Consider the following 22,424-nt stretch of genomic DNA (forward strand, 5'->3'; position numbering starts at 1 on the left):
AAATATTCTGATTTTCCCAGAATGTAATGAATAAGAGAAAATTCTTTCAGTTAGAGAGTTGAAAAGTTGATGACCTCCACTTACCTTGGAAATAGAAGCAGAACTACCAGTGGGTGAAATGAGTGTTGATGGCTGAAAGTTAAGACTGTACAGAAGCTTTCAAGGAATCCCCACTTTTCCAAACCCACTCCTTCTGCATAGTATTCATCCTGATTTTCTTCATATTTTGAAAATGAACATGGCTTTGCAACTTGATGGTACAAGCAACTGCTCATTTCCCAAGCAAACAGTATCATGGTCATTTGTTTTCCATTTGGTAATTCAGATTGGACTATTTGGAGTTCTCATAGTCCTCATGGTTAATTTAAGAGATGAGAGTGGAAGCTACTGCATCTCATTAAAAAGTTAAAGTCATATGCAATTAAATATTATTGTAAGGAAAAACTGGAACAAAATCATTGGTAAATGCATTATAAAATATACAAATGATTCTGTTTCCACCTTTTGTTTATAAGCTTTATTTTCTGTGAAAGTCTTGAACTAAAATTACCTTAATATACTGTAATAAAATTTTATAAACATTTACTTAATGGCTGTTTAGTCAGAGACATGCTTCATTTCTGTCACTATGCTGTTCTTTTTAATAACAGGGAATGAGATTTCAGAAATTTTATATATATTTAGCAGGGATTTTCAGTAGCAGCTTCAGAACAGTATTTGATCAAATAAGGCAGAGAGCATGTAAGCAAATTAAGTTTGTTTTTGCCCAAAACTAGAGTGGGCAGATACAGAGAAACAAACTAAATAATATATATGCAACAGAAACAAGATAATTTCTTCTGGCAATAGAATAGAACATTGTTTTGAAAACTTTGAGGAATAAAGGTTTTATCGAAAGGGGAGGACTATCCTAAGCAGATGAGAAGATTACAAAAAAAAAATAAAAAGACAAAAAAACAGTCTTAGGATTCTTAAATTTGGAGTGCGTAGGTAGACTGTCTTTTTTGTAATACAGTTCTCTCTCTCTTTTTTTTTTTTTTGAGGCATTGCACTTACTGAACAATTTTGAAGCACTAGTATTTTGTTCATTAAACAAGGTATTTCTCTCTTAAACAAGGGCTTCCCAATAAAACCACAAAGACAAAGCTGTGCTATTTACTGTGTTTAAAGAGCTACAGACAGTTGAGAATTAAATTGAAAGAATAAATGAATACGTTGACAATGTTTCTGGTGGAACACTTCAGTGTAGATTTTGTTGCATAAATTTATTTAGTGATCAAAACATTTCGATCCTTTCAGTTAAGGGAAATCAAACACATTAGCTGAAAAACTGCAGGCAACTTCGTAGTCCAAATAATCCTCACGTTGCTTTCTACAGGGACCTTGAATAAAACATGTAGCTTCATATTCTATAGCTGATTGCCTGACCATTAAATAAATATGTACCTTTTGTTATTAACACAGAAAAATACAAAATGATTTAATAATAGAGAATGCTGATATGAATATCAAATATCTTCAAGGGTATCTGACTCAATAAACCTGAATAATACAGTATTACAATTTATAAAACTGCAAACTTGATGCCTGAAATTAAAGGGCCAGTAGGGATGTTGAAAGAAAACAGGGTTATAATTAGTCAAGGCAGAATCTAGGACAATTCTCAGTAGGTTATCATTTTGTATCTAAAGGTATATACATATAAGTGAGTTTTAAAATGATGTGTTTATATGTATGTAAAATAATTTATATTGGAGTGACAGAAGTTATTAATCACAATAAGATGCAAAACATTAAAAATGTGCAAATATGGAATCACCTTTTTTAATGTGAAATAGAGAAAGGTAATTTCAATTTAGGTTTGACAGCAACATTTGTTCCTCTAATATATTGTCCTGAGATTTTCTTTGACCTGCTAAAGTATTTTGTAAAAGAATGTTCTATTATTTATAGAGGGTAACAATATAAACAAGAGAACAAAATCATTATTAGGCTCCATTATACCCAGTGTTGCATAAGGTTTATAATAGTAATACATATCACTTTAGAAACAAACACACATACACATTAAGTGCTGATGTGTGATGAAGTATCTGGAAGCTGAGTTTAACCAGGACATTAAGAATGTGTGTATCATTATTAGTTGCGGTTCTCTTTCAGCAGAACTCATGCATTTTGTGTAAAGCTATATGATAGACCACTGCTGTTCTTTTCTGAAGTTACATTATATACATTTAATCACCAAACATTTTTCTCCTCTTACTATAGTAAGAAGTTACATTTGTCCAATTAACCTTATCTTCCTCTTGTCCCTGTTAGTATCAGTGGTTTCTATCACAGCTTTGAATCAGCTATGTGGGTCTTTTTATCAGTCCAGGGATGTTTATGTGAGGAAGAAATTGAACAAAGGCTGCATTAAATGTGGTTCAGTGAGCAGGCTAGAGTTCTGCTATTGTCCTACTATGATTATCTCTTAGTGGAAATCCTTTCCAAATACCAGTTCTCTGACAAACTAGGGAATTTCTATGCTACCACGTGCATAATTGTGGAAGCTTAGCTACTATGTGAATGGTCTTGGTTTTCAGCAAGTGAAAAGAATAAGCAAGTCTTGAAGACTCTTCTGGGCAGTTGAAGAATCTTGTTCCTGTTTTGAGAATAATTTTTTGGAAATTTGCTTTTGGGTATTTATCCCATGAAATATGCCTGTCTGGGAAGCTGAGCAAGACTATCGTAGTCCGTAAACTCAGATTCTGCATATGGTTTCTTCCTTTAAATGTGCAAATGCCATTAGACTTGCTCTATCTCGTATAACTAGTTTCTTTGTGTCTCATTGTTTAATTAATGAAAGGAAAAGTCTAGTAATGGAGGTCTAGGTATCTGTTCATATCTTCAGTAGATCCTGATCTTCTCTTCCTGTCTTCCTATACTGGTTTCCTATTTCCTATCTGCTCCTGGATTGATACTCCTTCACCAGAGTGATGGATCTGCGTTTAGATCCTTCTGATAACATAGTATGGAAATACACCTGTATTTACTATGATCAGAAAACTTAAGTGTAATATCTTATGCCTGCAGAAGTGACTGTTTTACACATATGAATATGATGTACTATATATTATTTCTCCATAGAATTATGATCTGTTGTGGGCTGACCCCATCTAGCAGCCAAACTCCCACCCATCTCCCTGCTCACTCTAGGCCTCATCAGGATGGTTGGGAGAAAACAGAAATAACATGGGTGAGAAGGCTTTTGGGTTGACTTAAAGGCAGGGAGGCCACTTGCCAATTAACGCCATAGGCAAAATGGCTTGCTTTGAAGGAAATTAAATTATTTACTGCCCATTAAAATAGGAGTTTTTCTCTGCAACTCCTGCTTTCTCACTCTTATCTTGTGCTCCAGAATGGGTCCTCCAGAGGACGCCGTCCCTTTGAGGTTTAATGGGCACCTCCATGGGCTTCACATGTGTTTTTAATTTGCCATGGAGTTTCTTCTTCTCTGACTTAGCATTCCCTCTGCTGTTCCGCTTTTTGTTTTCTTCCAGCATTTTTGTCCTTTCTTGCATGTTTTTACAGATGTACCACAAGGCTGTCTGATGGCCTTGGCTGTAGCCTGGTCTGGGTCTATGGCCACACTGCCTGGAACTGGCTGTGCCTGGCACAGGGCAGCAATCCCACAACCCGCTCCCACAGAGGCCACCCTGGCAGCCCCCTAACTATGAGAATCTTGCAGCCTATGCCCAATACAAATTTTAAGTCAGCTAAACATGGTGGATTGAGTCTGAACAGCGACATTTCATGATTTCTTCAGAGACTGATCTGTGTTTCTCTTTGGTGACTATCCTGGGCATTTTTGGTGTAAGTAGTATTTATTTTATTTTATTTATTTTATTTTATTTATTTTATTTTATTTATTTTATTTTATTTTATATTAAACGTTGTGGTGTATGTGTAAGAATGAAGTACTTGTTTTCTAGAGGAAACACTGATATATTCCATTTTTTACTTTTCAGTTAGCTTTTCCTCAAATATAATTATAGGAATTCAAGGAAGAATAAAATGTGACAACATATTTATGAATCACAAGATTTAACAGAGACCAAAGTAGATCATATTATTGATGTGCTTACTGCTTCATTAAATTTCCCTTAAAGTTTGCAGCATGGATATGGATCATTTGCAATAATAATTATGCAGTGATCGATTGATTCTGTCTGACATTGTACTTGTCATCTTGAAATGCAAAATCCATTCATTTTCAGCTGTGTGAACATTTTTCTCTAATGTTATGTACTAGCATGCAATGGTTTATTTTATAGAGAAGTGCATTTTATAAAGTTTGAGTACTTAACATTAACCTTTAGCTAAGAATGAAGTATCACTTGTCATTTTACAAAAATGAAAACTGCCCAACCAGCAATTTTTGAGATTAGAAAAGTCTAATTTCAAAAAGATTCCTCAAATTGGAATATATGCATTTCATTTGATAAATATGTATGTATTATGAACATTAGTTTTCTGATAGGTCTGTGTTTGAAATACAGCATAAAGAGGATAATTGATAGAACCTCAAGCTTAAGATCTCTGCTTTTACAGCTGGTGTGCGTTATGTGTAGAGTCTGTCTTTGTTTCCAACCAATAATTTGATTCATAGCAATAACAGTTAATTGGAAAATCAGTATAAAATATGTTGACTTTTACTTAAATATTGTACATTTTGTGTTTTGAATGGTCTAATGTTGTGACAATTTTATCTTCTGTTAAAAGTGTTTGTAGCAATGAATGAAACACTATCCTTTATCTTGTTCATTTGGGCTTTTGAAATTTAAAAAAAAACGTTTCTATGAAAATTCCAGTGAAATGGCGAGTTAGTGACTGCAGTTAAAATTAAGTGCATCTAGATTTCCAAACTAAGAGAAAAACAATAATCAAAAGAAATGTTTGTAGGTGCTCCACTTGGAGCTTTTGCAGTGCATCCGCTGTTATTAAGCAGGAAGTGAAGACCAGAGCTATGACTGGTGAGGTGTGATTTTTTCAAAATCATCTTCTCCAAAGCTAAAAGCCAAATTTATGTTATGTTCAGTCAAAATACTTATGATAACTTTTAGATTTAAAGTTTTATTCAAGGGTCTTTTTCTGTTCTCTTTTTGGAGTTTTTGGTTGTTTTAATCAGTGTTTTGAAACCCTATGTGTGTTTCTTTTATTCAAAAAGCAATTTTAAAAATTCTTCATGGGTTTGGGGGCTGGACAGATATGTGTGGCAGAGATGATCATTAAAAGTTCCTTCCAACCCAAGCCATTCTATGAAGAAATGGGTTAAGAGGCTGAGATGAGAGGAATACATGAACAGTTAAGCTATTTTGAGTTAAACTTGAAGAAATCATGTCCTCATGATGTCACTAAATTCCTACTCCTAAAACAACGTGCAGGGTGAACTTCATTTTTTGTCTTGGTGGATGTCAAAGTATATTTATTGCCACAGCACCTGAGGGCAGTGTGGAACGTGCAACAACATGACAAACTTGAGATCTGTGAGCTCTTATTCCTACCTAGAGTAACTTAATAATGATGCTAATAATAATGCCCTTCCTTTTCTATGCTTTGTTTAACACATGCAGATGTCTAAGCTACCACCCCCTCAAATTAATTAGTAAGAAAAATGAATTCCAACACAGAGAGTTGGTATTATCCTCTAGTTTTTTAGGGCAGTTGTAGCTGGAAAGCAGTTAAAAATTTGCTTTGGAGAAAGGTCTGATTTACTTTCCTGGTGTGATTTTTATCTGAAATTGAGTGACTTTCTAAAGAATAAATAAAAGTGAGAATATGGTGGGGTTTTTTTGTTGTTCATTTGTTTGTTTTTCCACTGCAGAGTTGTAATACTATGTGGCAATCAGTCTTCATACCATTAGAAAAGCTATGTTACTTTGGGAATAATGAGACACTTAGGGGTATGTATACCTATCTGCCTAACACTTCATAGAGTGTGACCTCCACACTTCTCCAGTCTCTAAGTATTCGCAAATCTCTTATTGTTCCATCTATGTTCACTGTTCTTAATGCATACTAAGATACTTAAGACTGGTCTTCTGAAGAATGCAGAAAAGGAAATATGACAATTGCATACTAATGTTCATCATGATGGGCAGAGCCTATTTTGTTAGGCAGTTCCTTATGTTACAGACAAAGTAGTTAGATCCTTTTCTTGCAGCATGCAGTATTTGTATTTACAACATTTGGGTATTCATATTAAAACCACTGAGATGAATATATCCCCAAAAGAATCCCACACAATGGTAATGTAACCAGGCATTATCAATGAGTGGCGGTATGTCAGAGAAGGCATCAGTAAGCTCTAGTCTGGCAATGTGTTAGATATTATGACGACAATAGAATAGTAACAGTAGGATTTAAATTTTGATTTTTATATTGGATAATTCCTTCCAATAGCTAGGAATATCCGAAAAGTAAAAGTTTTAATTTCAAACAAGAGAAGGATGATTTCATAATGTATACAATCCCAGCTGGGATAGACGGAAAAAAAAGTAATTCCACCACCCACACAGATGTAAGGAATCCTACATAGATTACTGGCATTTATGAAGTACCACGTGTGCTTCTGTTATTTATTATTCAATACTAGGCTTGCGTTTAGCATTTGTTACTCTCCAGTTTTAGGTTTTCATATGTTATTGTTGCAAAGCCGCAATGTGCAACCTAAGAGGACCATCTTATTTTAGGCTAATATATAGATGTTCACAGCCTGTGAACAAATTCTTAATTGAAATCAGTTTATAAAAAGCAATTATAAACATACAAATCAAATGTATCTCTTAGCTATAAAACGCATGCAAGTGAGCCACATGTTTAATCTGAATCTTTCCTGCTGAAGAACGAGCCTGTTCATGTCTTGTTCTGTTGGACATGGAGAAAGGAGTATTTAGTTATGTGTTGTTGCAGCCTTTTAAACACTGAAGATATTTTTTCATGATACCACTGAAGTAAGATAAATACTTCGGTCTTCTTTTAGGTGAATGACTCCAATTTACACTGGATGTATGTCTTGTTAGGGAACAAATTTAATAATGTTATTACTGTCAGATAAACTATGTATGACCAAGCAGTGCTGCTTCTGTTTTTCTAAAATGCAAATTAGTTATCTGGCTAAATATTTTAGCTGAGGCTCCCCTGGAGAAAAATCACCATACACAGCTTCACATATCCTAGTATATATTTTAATCCATCCTTTCTATCATGTTGAACTGACTTAGTTGAATTGAAAAACATAATTTCACACATCAGAACAGGTCTGTAGAATGATTATGTACCATACTATTGACTCTTGTTGCTAGTTATTGAGTGGCTTGAATGGTATCTGAAAATGCATCAAAAGTATTTGGGGGAAGAAGAGAAGAAGGAGTTAATAAATGATTTATGGAGAGATAATATGGTTCTGTCTTGATATTCACAGGATGGGTTGTTTCATACAAGATTTGTTGCGTGGAAATCTTGCTATCCTATAGATTTTATACACATCAATACCTCAGTTAATTCAGGACTACCATTTCTTGTGAGCACAACCATTCTATTACTTGTCAGATGAGTTACACTTCAGTCTGTAGATCAGAATATTCTCCAAACAGTGCTGGAATTGAATTGGAGCAACTACAGGAGTTACAGCTATTTTTCCAATGGTTTATCACTGAATTCTGCTTATATATTGGAAGGATTACTTGGATGTATGAATAATCACGGAGTTGTAGCATAGGCTTGAGTAAGAATGATTCTTGAGGTCATAGAATCACAGTAGAATATGACTTACTGTATTGTTTTCACCACTGATCATTTACTATGAATTGTTCTGTTCTGAAAAGAAATGTGTGACTACCTTAAAGATACAGAATGATCTGGGCAAAAGATACTTGCATGACAATTAGAGAAGGATCTGGCTCTTGAACACACCATTCTGAAATTACATTGGAGGAAGCTTTTAGCAGATTTCTCTTAACTCTCCCCACCTCTGGTCAGGAAACATTTCAGCTAAATACTTTAAAAAAAATCTTTTAAACTTAATTCTTTTTCTTCGTATCAGCCCATGTGGTGCTGTGTTTTGAATTTGTGTCCGAAACAGTATTGATACACACCCTTGATTTGGATACTGCTCACCAGTGCTTACACAGAGTCGAGGGGCTTTCCTTTTCCCATTCCAGTAGGCTGAATATGGGCAGTCCTGCTGCCCACTCACCACTTACACCCAGTGCTCCCAGTTTGTCCTGGAGTTACAGTTCTTGTGTAGCTGGGTGTCAGGGCTTTGCCTAGTGTGCTCATCTCCAGCAGTTAGCCCTGGTGCTCTTCAGGTGGCAATTCTGGACAGTCCCATAGTTTCCCCCCTCCCCCACCAACAGACCTCTCGACCTCTTCACAATATCGTAATTGCATGCTTTGATATACTGATTAACAATTCAGGCTAAGAATCTGGTCCCAGAGACTCCTCCAGTCAGTTCCTTCTGTAGAAGTCAACAAATCGTAAATAGGTTTGATGGTTGTGAGTAGTGAAAAATGCTTAGATGTTGGGATAGTCACAGAACTTTCTCTTGTAAGTAATTAAGATAGGAGATGCTCTGCATGTCATTTAAGATATTTGATAGCAATGGATCATGCTTACAGTGGAGTGGTCACACAGAAGCAGGGTCCAAGTGGATATAAGGGTTCAGCAGAACAGCTTGGGGAATTTCACCTGATCCAGATGAGGTTGCCAGCTCTTGAAACTCTTGTCATCAGGTAGAAAGAGACTGATCATTGTGTTTGTGAGATTCCATTTCCATTAGTGTTATTTTATACAAAGATTCCAATATTATTATTATTATTTTTTTTTTTTTTAACAAACACTACCTGTGAGTCCATGGAATGCTTTTGTGGATGTTTAATTTGTTTAAATAGTTCATTACTACTTGAAAATAACCATTTAGAAAGCAATCACAGAATCACAGAATTGTAGGGGTTGGAAGGGACTTCGAAAGATCATCGAGTCCAACCCCCCTGCCAAGGCAGGTTCCTTAGAGCAGGCTGCCCAGGTAAGTGTCCAGACAGGCCTTGAATATCTCCAGAGAAGGAGACTCCACAGCCTCCCTGGGCAGCCTGTTCCAGTGCTCCGTCACCCTCACCGTGAAGAAGTTCTTTCGCATGTTGGTGCGGAACTTCCTGTGCTCCATCTTGTGGCCATTACGCCTTGTCCTATCCCCACAAACCACTGAAAAGAGGTTGGCCAAATCCCTCTGTCTCCCACACCTCAGGTATTTATAAACACTGATAAGATCCCCTCTCAGTCTTATTTTCTCCACAGACCCAGGTCTCTCAGCCTTTCTTCATAGGGAAGGTGCTCCATGCCCTGTATCATCTTTGTGGCCCTCCGCTGGACTCTTTCCAGGAGATCCCTGTCTTTTTTGTACCGGGGAGCCCAGAACCGGACACAGTACTCCAGTGAGGCCTGACCAGGGCAGAGTAGAGGGGGAGGATCACCTCCCTTGACCTGCTGGCCACACTCCTTTTAATGCACGCCAGGATCCCATTGGTCCTCTTGGCCACCAGGGCACGCTGCTGGCTCATGGTCAACCTGTCGTCCACCAGGACCCCCAGGTCCTTCTCCTCAGAGCTCCTCTCCAGCAGGTCGTCCCCTAGCCTGTACTAATACGTGCAGTTATTCCTTCCCAGGTGCAGGACTCTACACTTGCTCTTATTAAACCTCATTTGGTTTCTTCCTGCCCGTCTCTCCAGCCGGTCTAGGTCTCGCTGAAGGGCAGCACAGCCTTCTGGCGTGTCAGCCACTCCTCCCAGCTTTGTGTCATTGGCGTACGTACCTGCTGAGGGCAGACACTATTCCCTCATCAAGGTTGTCGATGAAGACGTTGAACAAGACCGGACCCAGCATCGACCCCTGGGGAACACAGCTAGTCACAGGTCTCCAGCTGGACTCTGCACCGCCGATCAACACCCTCTGAGCTCGGCCAGTCAGCCAGTTCTCAACCCACCTTACTGCCCACTCCTCTATCCCACACTTTCTCAGCTTTGCTAACAGGATGTCGTGGGAGACAGTATCAAAAGCCTTGCTAAAGTCAAGGTAGATGACATCCACTGCTCTCCCCCCATCTACCCAGCTGGTGATGCCATCACAGAAGGCAACGAGGTTGGTCAAGCACGCCTTCCCCTTGGTGAATCCATGCTGACTACTCCTCTTAACATCCCTCTCTTCCAATTGCTTGGAGATGGCATCCAGGACAAGCTGTTCCAACACCTTTCCAGGGACATAGGTGAGACTGACTGGCCTGTAGTTTCCTGGATCCTCCTTCCTGCCCTTCTTGAAGACCGGAGTGACATTGGATATCTTCCAGTCTTCAGGTACCTCTCCTGTTCTCCAGAACCTTTCAAAGATGATAGAGAGTGGTTCGGTGATCACCTCTGCCAAATCCCTTAGCACATCGGGACCCATGGATTTGTGTGCATTGAGCCCACTCAGACGCTCCCGAACCACTCTCTCCTCAACCAGGGGGGAGACCTCCATTTCCCAGACCCTTTCTCCTCCCTCCAGGGTCGAGGAGTCCTGGGGGGGAGTCCTTGAAGCAAAGACTGAAGCAAAGAAAGCATTCAGTATTTCCGCCTTCTCGGTGTCTTCCGTTACCAGGACACCCACCTTGTTGCAAGGGACCCACATTTATCCCTAGTCTTCCTGCAATATGGTGACTCAACTCACATGCTTAAAGCACCTGTTCAGAAACGTGCTAGGATATCCAAAATTAAACAAAAATTATTAAACTGGAGTAAGAAGAGAGACTGATGATTCCATTTAACCCTCTAAAATAATAAGTTTATCGGTAGGTATCAATATCCCTAATTCACATGGATTCTGTACATTTCCCTCCTTCTCTCTGTAGTGTAATATTTTTCAAACTTTCAAACTTAAAAGAACCTTAGTGTGAAAGGACCCTGGTAAATTGAGTAACTCACACTAGACTGGAAAAGTAAAAATAGAAGAAAAGTCACAGCTTTAAGATGCATTTACATTGGACCGTCTCCTGGAAGTTTTCCCAAGGAAGGCACAGATTTTGTCTGTCAGGTGTCTTAAATAAATATGTAAATAGCATTCTTTAAATAAAGCAACAGGTTACAACCCATTAAAACCATCATTAAATACAAACTCAGAGCCAAAACTTCCTTTTGCTTGTGCACACACATGATGCTCCTTATAATTTTTCGCAGTTCAAATGTATTTTAACAGCTATTTAATGTAGAATAGTTGCTGCTAATCCCCAAACATCAGACATGAACAAAGGTAGGTAGCACAGTGAGCCATGCCACTTCTCAGTGGATTCTTCCACTTTTTAAAGAATTCCTCAAAGAAGATGGTTTCCTGCTAAAGCCAATAATCCATTTAGCCACATAAAATATCCAAATGGAAGCCTGGCAACATCTTCACCCCTGCTTATTGGGAAAAAATAGTTATTCTGTCTTCTGCTGCTTCTTTACTTAGTCCAAGCACATCCCCATGCATATGCCAATAAAACAAAGAGTAGTGAGGGTAAAATGTTTCACGTTACTTTGGGTGAATTTTCATTGACAAAATTTTGTAGCATTCTAATTTTGTAGCATTTGTAGCAGCTGTGCTCAGAACAGCAGTGTTTTAGGCTCACCTTTTAAAGGTACTTTGCAACTTTTAAAAATTACTACTTTGTTAAAGCACCCATGTGACAAACTGTTCAAAGTTATCTTCAAACACATGAATTATTACATGGAAATCCCTTTCTCAAGTAAGGAAACTGAACTCTATAATTTGCTTTTGAGGTAAGGAAGCAAGAAGATAAGTCCAATTTATGATGAAATTGCAGGAGATAAAGAAACCTGCATGAAGTCAGTGCAGGGTCCTACATGTCCCAAGTAGTCTGTGGTGCATATATGGCGAGTCTCTGAATGACAGGATAAATTTTCAGTCCAATTAGCGAAACAATATCTGATCTCTTTCCAGTGACAAAGAAAAACTCTAGCAGTTTATGAGATGTTTGAGTGTCAGCTTATGTTAAACAGTTTATCTTTCATGGAAAAGGTTTTCAACAAAAGCACCAGTGGCCTAAATCTGAACACACAATGCTACCAAGTTTAAATATTCAATGCTTACTTTTCAGTATTCACATTGTTTGCTTAATATCTGCTTTCTACCAGCTAGTGTTGCAGTAAGTTTTTAAGAAGGATTGAAGGAAAAATAAGTAAGGAAAAAAAAAAAAAAGAGTAGGCAAATACTCAGGGCTTGAATTTGGTATTCTATTAGAAGGGTGGTTTTCCAAATCCAAACCAAGATGCAAGGAGCAACATTTTTGACCTGCTGTCTCCTGTGAGACAGGTGAGCAAGCCCTTTCACAACATTAAGCATCTAACTAAATTGCTTAATGACTGACTTGCACATGTGCATACATTTAGTGATTGACCCAACATGGCTGTCAGGGTGAAAATATCTAGAGCAATGAAATATCCAAAGCAAAAGATAGCAGACTATCAGGGCCTTCTTAAAGAATTGGAATAAGTTGTACGATTTATCCTTACACACATACACAAAGATTTTAAAAAAAGAAAAGAAGAAAAAAAAAAGGAGCTTTTCCTTTACATTTAGGATGCTACAAAATTTTACCATGGTATTATCCTTCTTTCTTCCCAAGTGGGGCTATGTTGCACATTAAAGAGGGAGATTTCCAGAAAGAAAGTAGGGAGAAAATCCTTCCTGAAATTTTCCCATGAACGTAATTTGTTCTGTTTATAGATCAACTGTGAGTTATCTTGAATGGCAACTGTTATGGTTTAAATAGTTAGATTGGATGACACAATTAGATGACAGATGCAAAAAAAAAAAAAAAAAAAAAACCAACAAAAAAACAGCAGAATTGTCAGGATGCAAAATCGTTTAGAGAAGGCCTCACGATCTACTTCCAAAATGTAGGAAGCTGCCATTCCCTAAAATAACAAATAGATATGCAGAATTTGCCTTTCTTCAAAGCCTTGTAGCTTTTTTGCCTTGCAGCAAATGATACACAGACGTGTATCACTTGGTTTATTTCAGTTAGAGAAATATGGGATGTTTCTTCTCAGTTTTAGGAAATATTTTTTGTTATTTATTCAATAACAGATTTATAGAGAGCTTTATTTGCATTCTATAAGCAATCAACTATGTAAGAATACTTCATTAAGTATTAGCGACAAGCATTTTGGTTTATTAGTTGAATTATTCAGGATATGTGTGTTCTTCCTCCCAGGCTGGGAGGATGTGGCATACTTTCAAACAGGCATATTTTTGTAATAACTAGATTTCAAATGATATCTGCAAATTCTGAAGTCCATTGTTTTGGAATATTTTAGACTGGAGGGAAATGAATTATCAGGAAAACAGGAGTATGAAATGCTTATTAGTAATGATTCAAAAGAATTAAAATATTTTCAGCCTAAGTCCACATTATATGAAGTAATTTATTAATTTACGTGTATTTGTATGTGATAACAGGCTATTGAGGTACATTGATCTACATTTCTCTGATCACAAACATATGAAATACCTATTCCACAGTGCTTTTGGACTCCATAGTAATAGTCACATCCTGAAATATTGTGGCTAATCTAAAACTATACAGCTGAGTAGAAAAACAAAACCAGTTCCAAATATGAATAAATGATCTGCTACTTAATACGTCAGTGTATTTGTCAGGTTGATAACATTAGGTTCAGCTGCATTCAATTCTATACCTTGCAATATTTGCGGTTTGATATTGTGCCTCACTAAATTTAATACACAGACCTCAGTAATAGAGGAAATCACTTTAGCACTTGGCAGTTTGTTATGCTGTATAAAATTGACTGCCCTGCAAACACAATAGCGATAATAAAAATTGTGGTCAGTAGGGGGGTGTAATGTATTTTCTTAGCTTCAGCAAAGGTCCAGATGAGATTTATTGAGATTTTGCCGTTTGGGTGAGGATCAATAGAGCTTTGTTAATAATTTGTTGTAAGGGCACCCTTCAGGGAAATGACATTTTACTTTAAAACTTTGGTAATTTTGAAAGCATGTCTAGTGATAACAATGTCAAGTCCCTATGTTTCACAAACATGGATTTTTGCATTCAGCTTGTGGGAGTGTTTACTTTCAGAGCAATTACATTTGAAGTCATTCAATATATTATGCAGTCTGGTATTGATAACAAGATTCTCCATGTTTTGTAAGAGTTCTAATGGAACTCTTAAGAAAGAATCCCAGACTCGTTCTCAAGTCCTCCATTTTCTCAGTTGTTTCCTTTACTAATCAAAGAAATTTATGTTCAATATCGGTCTCTGTTTTCTTATAGGTATATGATTTTTGTGAAAGCTTTGTAATTTAATCATTTCTCCCCATAGACAGAAAAACACGATATCCAAAATTTACCTCAATACCCACATTGCATTTTTAAGTAAAAAAGAGTACAATCTCTTTCCTAACTTTCCTAACTTCAGGATTAGAAGGTTTCATAAGAAACTTATGCTTGAATCTTCCCACTACAACTAATACATTGTATAGCAACTATTTTGTTGACTTAGATATCTGTATTTCTTTTATGTCTTCATAAAACAAACTTTTGTTCATTTTGCGTGCTAAGAAAGCCTTCCTTTTTTTTTTTTTTGCCACCAAAATTTGATGGACATTACTGATTGTTTGTAAGGAAACAGAAATTTGTCAGCACTTTGCAGTTTGAACATTGGGACTAGGTACAGCAGAACAATTTATTTTCAATGAGCATGCACAAAGTAAGATTTATGACTTTTGTAGCTCAGATGACATTTCTTACACAGTTGCTGAGCTACAGCAAATTAAAGGGATCCATGAATACTAAGGGGTGTGTTTTTGTAATGAGGGAGAAGAGACAGAAGCAATAAGAAGATAATTAAGGTAACAACTTGTGAAAAATTAAAGTGTTTCTGTCTTTCATTTCTGAATCTCTGAGCATAAACTTTGTAGTTGTTAATTTAATTGCTGATGTGCTCTGTATCCCTGAAGAATATTAAGGATTAATCATCTGGTTCATTCCAACAAGAGATAAGGCCTAAGTGAATTGAAATTTTACCAATTTAACCCTGTCTTCCTCCTAATATGACATGATTAACATTTTTCAATTAACAACACATAATTATTTGGAAGGCCTCATTGCACTTAGTCCATTTTTCAGTTTTAGGTTGCCCTTTACAGGTATTTCAAAACTGGATATAAGGAAGGCTATATTTTTATTTTGTGTTATCAACCACCTATGTTCATCCAAGTGTAGTGCTTAAAACTTACTCTGTATTTCTTACTCATTTTATGTCAGTGTGACCCGTACAGATCAATTATTTTCCACTATAATTTTTTTCATGATACAGATTTAAGTATCTATCTGTGAGGATAAAACTCTGGCCATGTAGCATAAACATGAGATAAAACATAATCTGAGAACAGATCCTTGGGTGGACAGCAACCTACTGGGGGGCCTGCAGCCAGCTGACTACTCTAGGGAACTGCTGGGGCATCTCTACATCCAGATGTCAGCCTGGGTTTCATCAGGGCTTTTCAGCCAGCTGTTCTCGAAGGACTACCTGACAGCAGATACAAGAAGCTCCCTCTGCTTGAGGCCTGATCTGTTCTCCAAGCCAATACCTGTAGGAGCAGATGTAGGATATATCATATTCTTTGGCAAGAAGCATATGTTATTTTTTACCTCCATTTTCAATGCTGGAAAACTCAGAGGATACCACTTTTCATTGCATATCTTAGTGATATGGTTTAGTGGAGGACTTGTTAGTGTTAGGTCAGAGGTTGGACTCGGTGATCTTGGAGGTCTCTTCCAACCTAGATGATTCTGTGATTCTGTGATTCAAATAAGCCATTGATCAGTATTATGGATTTTGAACACTGGTAGATGCAATGTGGCTGTAGAAACCACTATTTTCATACATGCGTTTCAGTTGCATTTTGGAATAGCAGCAGTCATTTTTGCTTTGCAAGAAAGTGATCTTAAATCAATGTTACTGTGTTACTGCAGCTTTTACATACAAGAAGGTATGGTTTAATTTTCAGCTTTTGTAATTAGGTTCATTTTGTGGCATGCCTTTTAATTTCACTAGACACAGTATGTCTTACTACCATAAGAAAAAAAAAAAAAAGAGGAAAAAAATAAAAAAGGAATTTGGCCTTTTGGCCATATTTTTCTGACCAGGTTGCCAAGATGGCCACTTTATGTTGACAAGTTTATTTCACAGCCATTGCAAAGTTAGCTGCTTGTGAGATTTACTGTGCAGTAGTTTCATACCATGATTATTCCCAAAGCCTACATATTTGTCAGAACTCTGTCTATTGAAAATCAGATCTGATCTTTTCCTTCTCTTTCATTTCTGGATAATATTAAAAGACTCAGAAGAAAGTGCAGTTATAGTTGAAAGTTACTTCATATTTGTGTGGGGTCTATGAGCTTAGTGACTTTGCATAGTGCTGAAGGCTTTCTGAAGAATGTCCAGTAAATTTCATTTCAGAAAATGATAAACGCGTATTTTGCCAGATGAGTTACGATGACTTTGTCAGTAAATACATTTCAAATTGGATAAAATTGTGCCTTCCTATATGAAAACTTAGAGATTTTCTTTGGGATTACTGGAAATTTACAATTAAATTATTTTGAAAAGTGGTGCTATTACTCTGATTGTTGTAGTTTGAAATGCAAGAAGTTTCCCAAGTAATGCAGAATATCTTCTCATCTTTTTGAATTTTCACACGTCTTGATTATAGGGGTGTTACTTTAGCTGTGGCTATTTAAAAACATGGATTAGTGAGAAATGCATTAGTTTAGTGGCGTAATATTAATGAGATCATTTTAGTTGTCTTTTTATGATTTTTAATGACATTTCTACGTAATGGCTTTGGGCTGTCTCACATTGGACACAGTGTTTTGTGAAAGGCAAAAAGCTTCACTGATGCCAACAAAGGAGCAACAGTTGAGAACAAACTGAACGCTTATGTACTTGCTAAGGCCAACCAATGTTAATGTTAAAAGAGATATCAGTATTTTTTTTTTAAATTATGATTACATGTATTCCAAAACATTTAATGGTGCAATTTGGAGGAGATAATATTTTTCCTGTTGGAAAGCTATCCCATGATTTTTTATTTGAGGGTGTCTTGCACATTTTGAAGGAACACCAAGTAAAGGTGGCTGCTGAAATTAAGACATAATACCAGATGAACCATAAATCACTGGCTTTGTCCAGTCTGATAGTTCTAGAAACTAGATATGTAATCGGCTAGTATTTGGGATTTTGAACACTTAGATTACATGGACTGCATTTTAGAAAACTAAGGAAATGGTTTTTTTATATATATATTATATATATATTTATATATATATATTACATATATTTATATAAATAAAGAGAAATTTAAAAACTGCTAAAAATATTCTTCTGCTCCCTATAATGAGTACATTGTAAGACTTGACTTCTCCAGTTGTCAATAGGTCCCTAAGTATCAACTTAAAGTGACAATTAATCCTACTACATGTCAAACAAAATTGAATTAGGGAAGAAATGAATGAGGTTATGAGGTTCTCTTTCATGAAATAAAGTTGCAGGGCTTTATTGAAAACTATTTAAATGAACTATGATATACAAGGCTACATAAGCAGGAAAATTCTAACTAGAAAATGCAATAAAATATGATAAATATAGAGAGATATACAAATAGATGTTTTGGTGTGTGTACACACACGTATATCTATATATATATATACACATATACATACACACATAAAAGACATACAGGTTTTTGTTTTTTGGGTATTAAAAAAGGTGTTTAGCTACTTCCACAAAAAAGGAGGTTGAAGTCAATAGGAAACAGAAATAGGGTATCTTTTCATGGGTGGGAGAAATTGTTTCCTTTTACAACTATAAAATGGACTCTTTTTTTTTTTTTCTTTCTTGAAATTCATGTTAATTTGATGATCATGGCAGGTAGGAAAGGGAAGGATACCCACAGATAGTAATGGTGCCTCCATTTTATTTTATTTTTTTAGTGTGTCAGGCTTGAATTTATGGAAATTTTGCTCAAGAGGAAAGATATTATCAAGAAAATAATCATCAAGTGAAATGACTTCAACTCCAGGCAATACCTGTCTTTTTACATTTCTGCCCTTGGTCCATCCCTACAGCAGGCAAGCAGGAGTCTTTTAATATCAATGTTAAATATGAGAAGTGCATCACACACCTTTGTGCACCTGTGCAAGAAATTGTGCTTTCTGAGGTCAGCTGCCTGTCCGCTATGCTTGGCTGAGGAGCACTGACTTAGCTTAGCTGACTGTTAGCATTTCAGGGAATACGTTACACCAGGATGGCAATTAGCACCCATAACATAATCATCTTGTCCCATTTCCTTCTCCTTTTGTGGTGGATGCATTTTCTTTAACAATAAAAAGCCAACTTTTTTGCACTTCCTTCACCAACATTCTGCATAAGTCACTTTTTGGGACTTATTACCTGTTTATCTCCTTTTTTCAAAGCACTGATGAGCACCAGTTCCTAATACACTCACTGGCGATGTGCCAGTAAAACTCTTCTAGAGGTTTTAAAAACTTTTCCAGAATGTTTACTTCTTTTCATCACCTAATCTTCTCTACAGTTAACTAAATCTGCAATCTGGAATTACCAAAGGTGTTTTGTTTGTTTGCTTGTTTCTCTCCCTTCAATAAGAAACAAAACAATTCTTTATTTCTGCAAAGGATGGCAAACAAACATTTCACTGATGTTGGTGGCTGTGATACATTCGTATGTGACCCTGGTCAAGGCAATGATGCTGTATTTAAACTTTACCAATATTATAGAAGTAACTAGGATGAAAGAGTTAACTGACCTTAAATAAAGTGAATTAACAGAAAGATTTAGATATATGTAAGGACCTTCACTGTACTGCAAGAAAAAAGACTGAGCACTAATGACATGCACAGGGAGAAGTATGTTTGAATTTCAGAGGAGAGTAACTTCTACTTTGTTTACTTGTTATATAGGCGGATATAGTTTCAGATCTATTGATGAAAAGCCTTAGGAAGACCACTCGTGACGGACTTAATTGCACTGTCATCCTTTGTCATCTTTTGGGGAGCCAGTTGGTCTGTGGTGTGAGCAATGCTGAGTACATTCACTAGCAAGACTGGAAGCATCTCCGAGGGATGCGCCATTATGTCCATAGCATTCTTAGATATTTTACACTTGCATACAAATCTAGGACCTGGTCTTCCCTATTTATGGAAATACTGTCATAAATTCAACTGCTTTGTTCTTGGAGTATTGCTGAAAATTTTCATCATAGTCTTTGAGATTTGGTTGAATTTATTCCAAGAAATTCTAAAGAGTAATCTACTGTTAGTGAAAAAAAAATGATTTATTGTATCCTCTGTATACCGTCTGCTGGGGGAAAAGCATGAGAAAAGCTGTAATGTTCCACTGTTATGTTACCCTAAAAAAAAAAGAAGGTGAAGGAGAAAACAAGGCAGACAACTTAACCTTATCCTTGAGATAAAGTTGCCAGATGTTGTTCTATACTTCTCTCAGCATATTTCCTTAGTCTTAGTTACTTAATTCTGCTGAAACTATTTCTGAAGCACCAGGAATCTTACAGACTCTGGTAAATGTATTTGTGGTAAGGTTTCATCTTGTAGAGTAAAAATAAGCACAAGACTTCAATATTAAGTTCAATTATGGGTTGTCAAACCCTTAAAAATTCAAGGCTTCTTTGGCCACTATCCTTTCCAGATATACTGTATGCAGAACATCCGTGCCACATTCAGTAGGATGTTCTCTGTGTGAACAGTATACCCTTTCTGAGAGACTTCAGATGTAAATCTTTCACAATACATTGCCTATATAGCTATTTATTCTGGAAGTCTAGGATGAATGTAACGCACTTCTATGGTAAGTTTTGATACTAGTAAAACTTATTCTAAATGGTTTCAGTTGTATACTAACTGAAAAAAGGAACTACTTGTCCCTCAAGTGTTTGGCTCACATTCCTTGTTTGACTGGGTTCAGGTAGGCAGATTGAAGAACTTTTGTTGTTGTCTACCCACAGGAAAGGAGATGTTTCAAGAGTTAAGTCCAGATTATTACTTTTTATTTCAGTGTCTTTTTATTGTTTTTCTTTCTTTATGCTTATTTTTGTTTATGGTCACATAGTTAGTTATCCATACAACATTATTCCTTTGGAGAATCACCAATTCCTTTGAAGAATCGGTTTTCTTCAGAAGAGTACTGAAACCCATACTCACTGAACTTGATTACAATTAAGTATGCACTTAAATTTAAGTATTCAACTACTATTGCAGTTTCTTTTATGTAGACAGACCGCTACACTTATCTGAAATACTCTCTTCATTGCAACGCTTTAAGACTTCAAAATAAGATTAATGCAATATTGAACTGCTGACAGAGAATTTAAGTAATTCCCAGTTTTACTTCATTATTTTTATGTCCAAAATCTTTGCCCTTTCAATGTGCTCCTAAATTTAGAGGACTTCATATTCTTTCAGCAACAAAATTATGGTTTACACATTTGTATTCCTTCTTTTGTCCCTTTCAGACATGCTAAATGTGAGTTGTTTATTGTAGATTTACACATTCACATCCAAACAAAAAGCAACCACACAAACTGGCTGACTCGTTCTACAGGTAGTCCAGTAAAACTGACGTAGACAATGGACTGTCAAGAGTTCTTGATAAATAGATTGAAAAATATAACATTGCTTCTTCATCATCTTTCTGAAAAGATGTTTCCATATGCAACTGAAAAGAATGATAAATAATAAAATAAACCAGTGGCTGCATGGCAATTATAATTGTCTTATTAAGATAAAGATTTGTTCTTACTTTCTTAAGACCACAGATTTATCACCAGCTAATTTACCATTATTATTTTTTTATCAATTAGAAAGCAGGGCTAGTATTTTTAAAAAGTTGCTTTTAGAAGCACAGGTCTTCCCTTCTAAGTCACCAGCAAAGATCCTATTGGGTTCCAAAGCACAGCTTTTGTTTACTTAGTGCAAGAGTGTGGATATGTATTGAATATGTTGCATTAATTTTAAAGGAATTTTCATCATTTGTATCTCACTGATGGGTAATAGAGAAGATGTTTGTAACCTCCAGTTAAGGTCTCAAACAATTTACTGAATGATGTGCAGACTACTGAATTTTAATTTGTAAATATAAACATTTGTTTTCATCAGTCCGTGGGAAATCCTGGTTAATAGATGACACATGCATCCTATATTACATTAAGATGCTGCTGATTTTCTTTTGAAATCATTCAGAAATCCAGTCTTATACTGACAAAAGGACAGATAAGTAAAACTCAAATTTTCAGCAAGAGTATTGTTTGCTGGATGTTCGGTAATACAACAAGCTAATATGGTGGGCAAAAATGATTATCGCCTCTGCTGTTTGCCTTCCCAGAGCAAGAGGTTAATACTAAAGGTGACAAAAAAGGACATAGGCTCACTCATTAGCTACTAACATTCACATTCTGGCATATTAGTTTGAACAGAAATTATAGATGTTGAATTTAATATGCTAGGCCATTACTGTGGTCCAGCAGAGATCGGGTCATGTTCCTTTCTGCCCCACCCCACAGCAGGGGTGGTAAACTTCAGTAATGGATTTGACCAACAACTGAAGGTAAAAATGTCTCAAACTACTGATATTAAATAAAGAAAATCTGTCTGCAGACCCTTTAGACTGTAGGAGCCACTCTAGGTCACTCATGTTACTCAGATTCCTTGTTTGTTAGACTATATAGCAAGAAAACAGGCATTGAGGTAAGAGTAATTTATTCCTGAAAAGCTTGTTACTAGCTGGATTTAATTATTTGTCAGATAAAATATTACTAATTTTCACTCTAGTAATTAATTTGCTTTTTGAATGCAATTTATTATCTTGCATAAAACAGAGAGGTGCATATAGTTCAAAAACATTCTACAGTTAATAGTTGTTTCAAGTGACCAGCAATGTGGATAAGTACATTAAAACAGGAGTGGAAAAAAAAATAAGATGAAAATGAAAGCATTCTGTAAAAGCTGGAAAATATATCATACTATCCAATTCATATGCTTGCCTTAGAGAATTATCTTTTTCTCACTTAACAGGGTGACTCATATTTTGAATTGAAATTAAGGCCTGCAGTTGCCGAGTTCTGAATCTAATGTCTATAGGTTTTCATTTCATTTATTTTTTAACCAATTAAGGTTTAAGGATGCTGTTTTTACTTTTGGACAAGGCCTTTTGCTCTTTTAAAAATGTTTGTTTCAAAAGTGACCTCATAATGATGTCAGAGAAAAAAATCCAGTAAAATCTTTATCATGTAAGTC

At 36.2% G+C, this 22,424-nt stretch overlaps 1 protein-coding gene across 4 annotated transcripts in view; it reads left to right on the forward strand.

The window, feature by feature from the left end:
* The window catches only part of RBFOX1 (RNA binding fox-1 homolog 1), an 868,680-nt gene that overhangs the window by 483,352 nt on the left and 362,904 nt on the right, over positions 1-22,424 (forward strand). The gene's annotated exons all lie outside the window — the stretch shown is intronic.

Source organism: Anser brachyrhynchus (genome assembly GCF_964034855.1).
Source record: "Anser brachyrhynchus genome assembly, chromosome: 15".
NCBI classification, from domain to species: Eukaryota; Metazoa; Chordata; class Aves; order Anseriformes; family Anatidae; genus Anser; species Anser brachyrhynchus.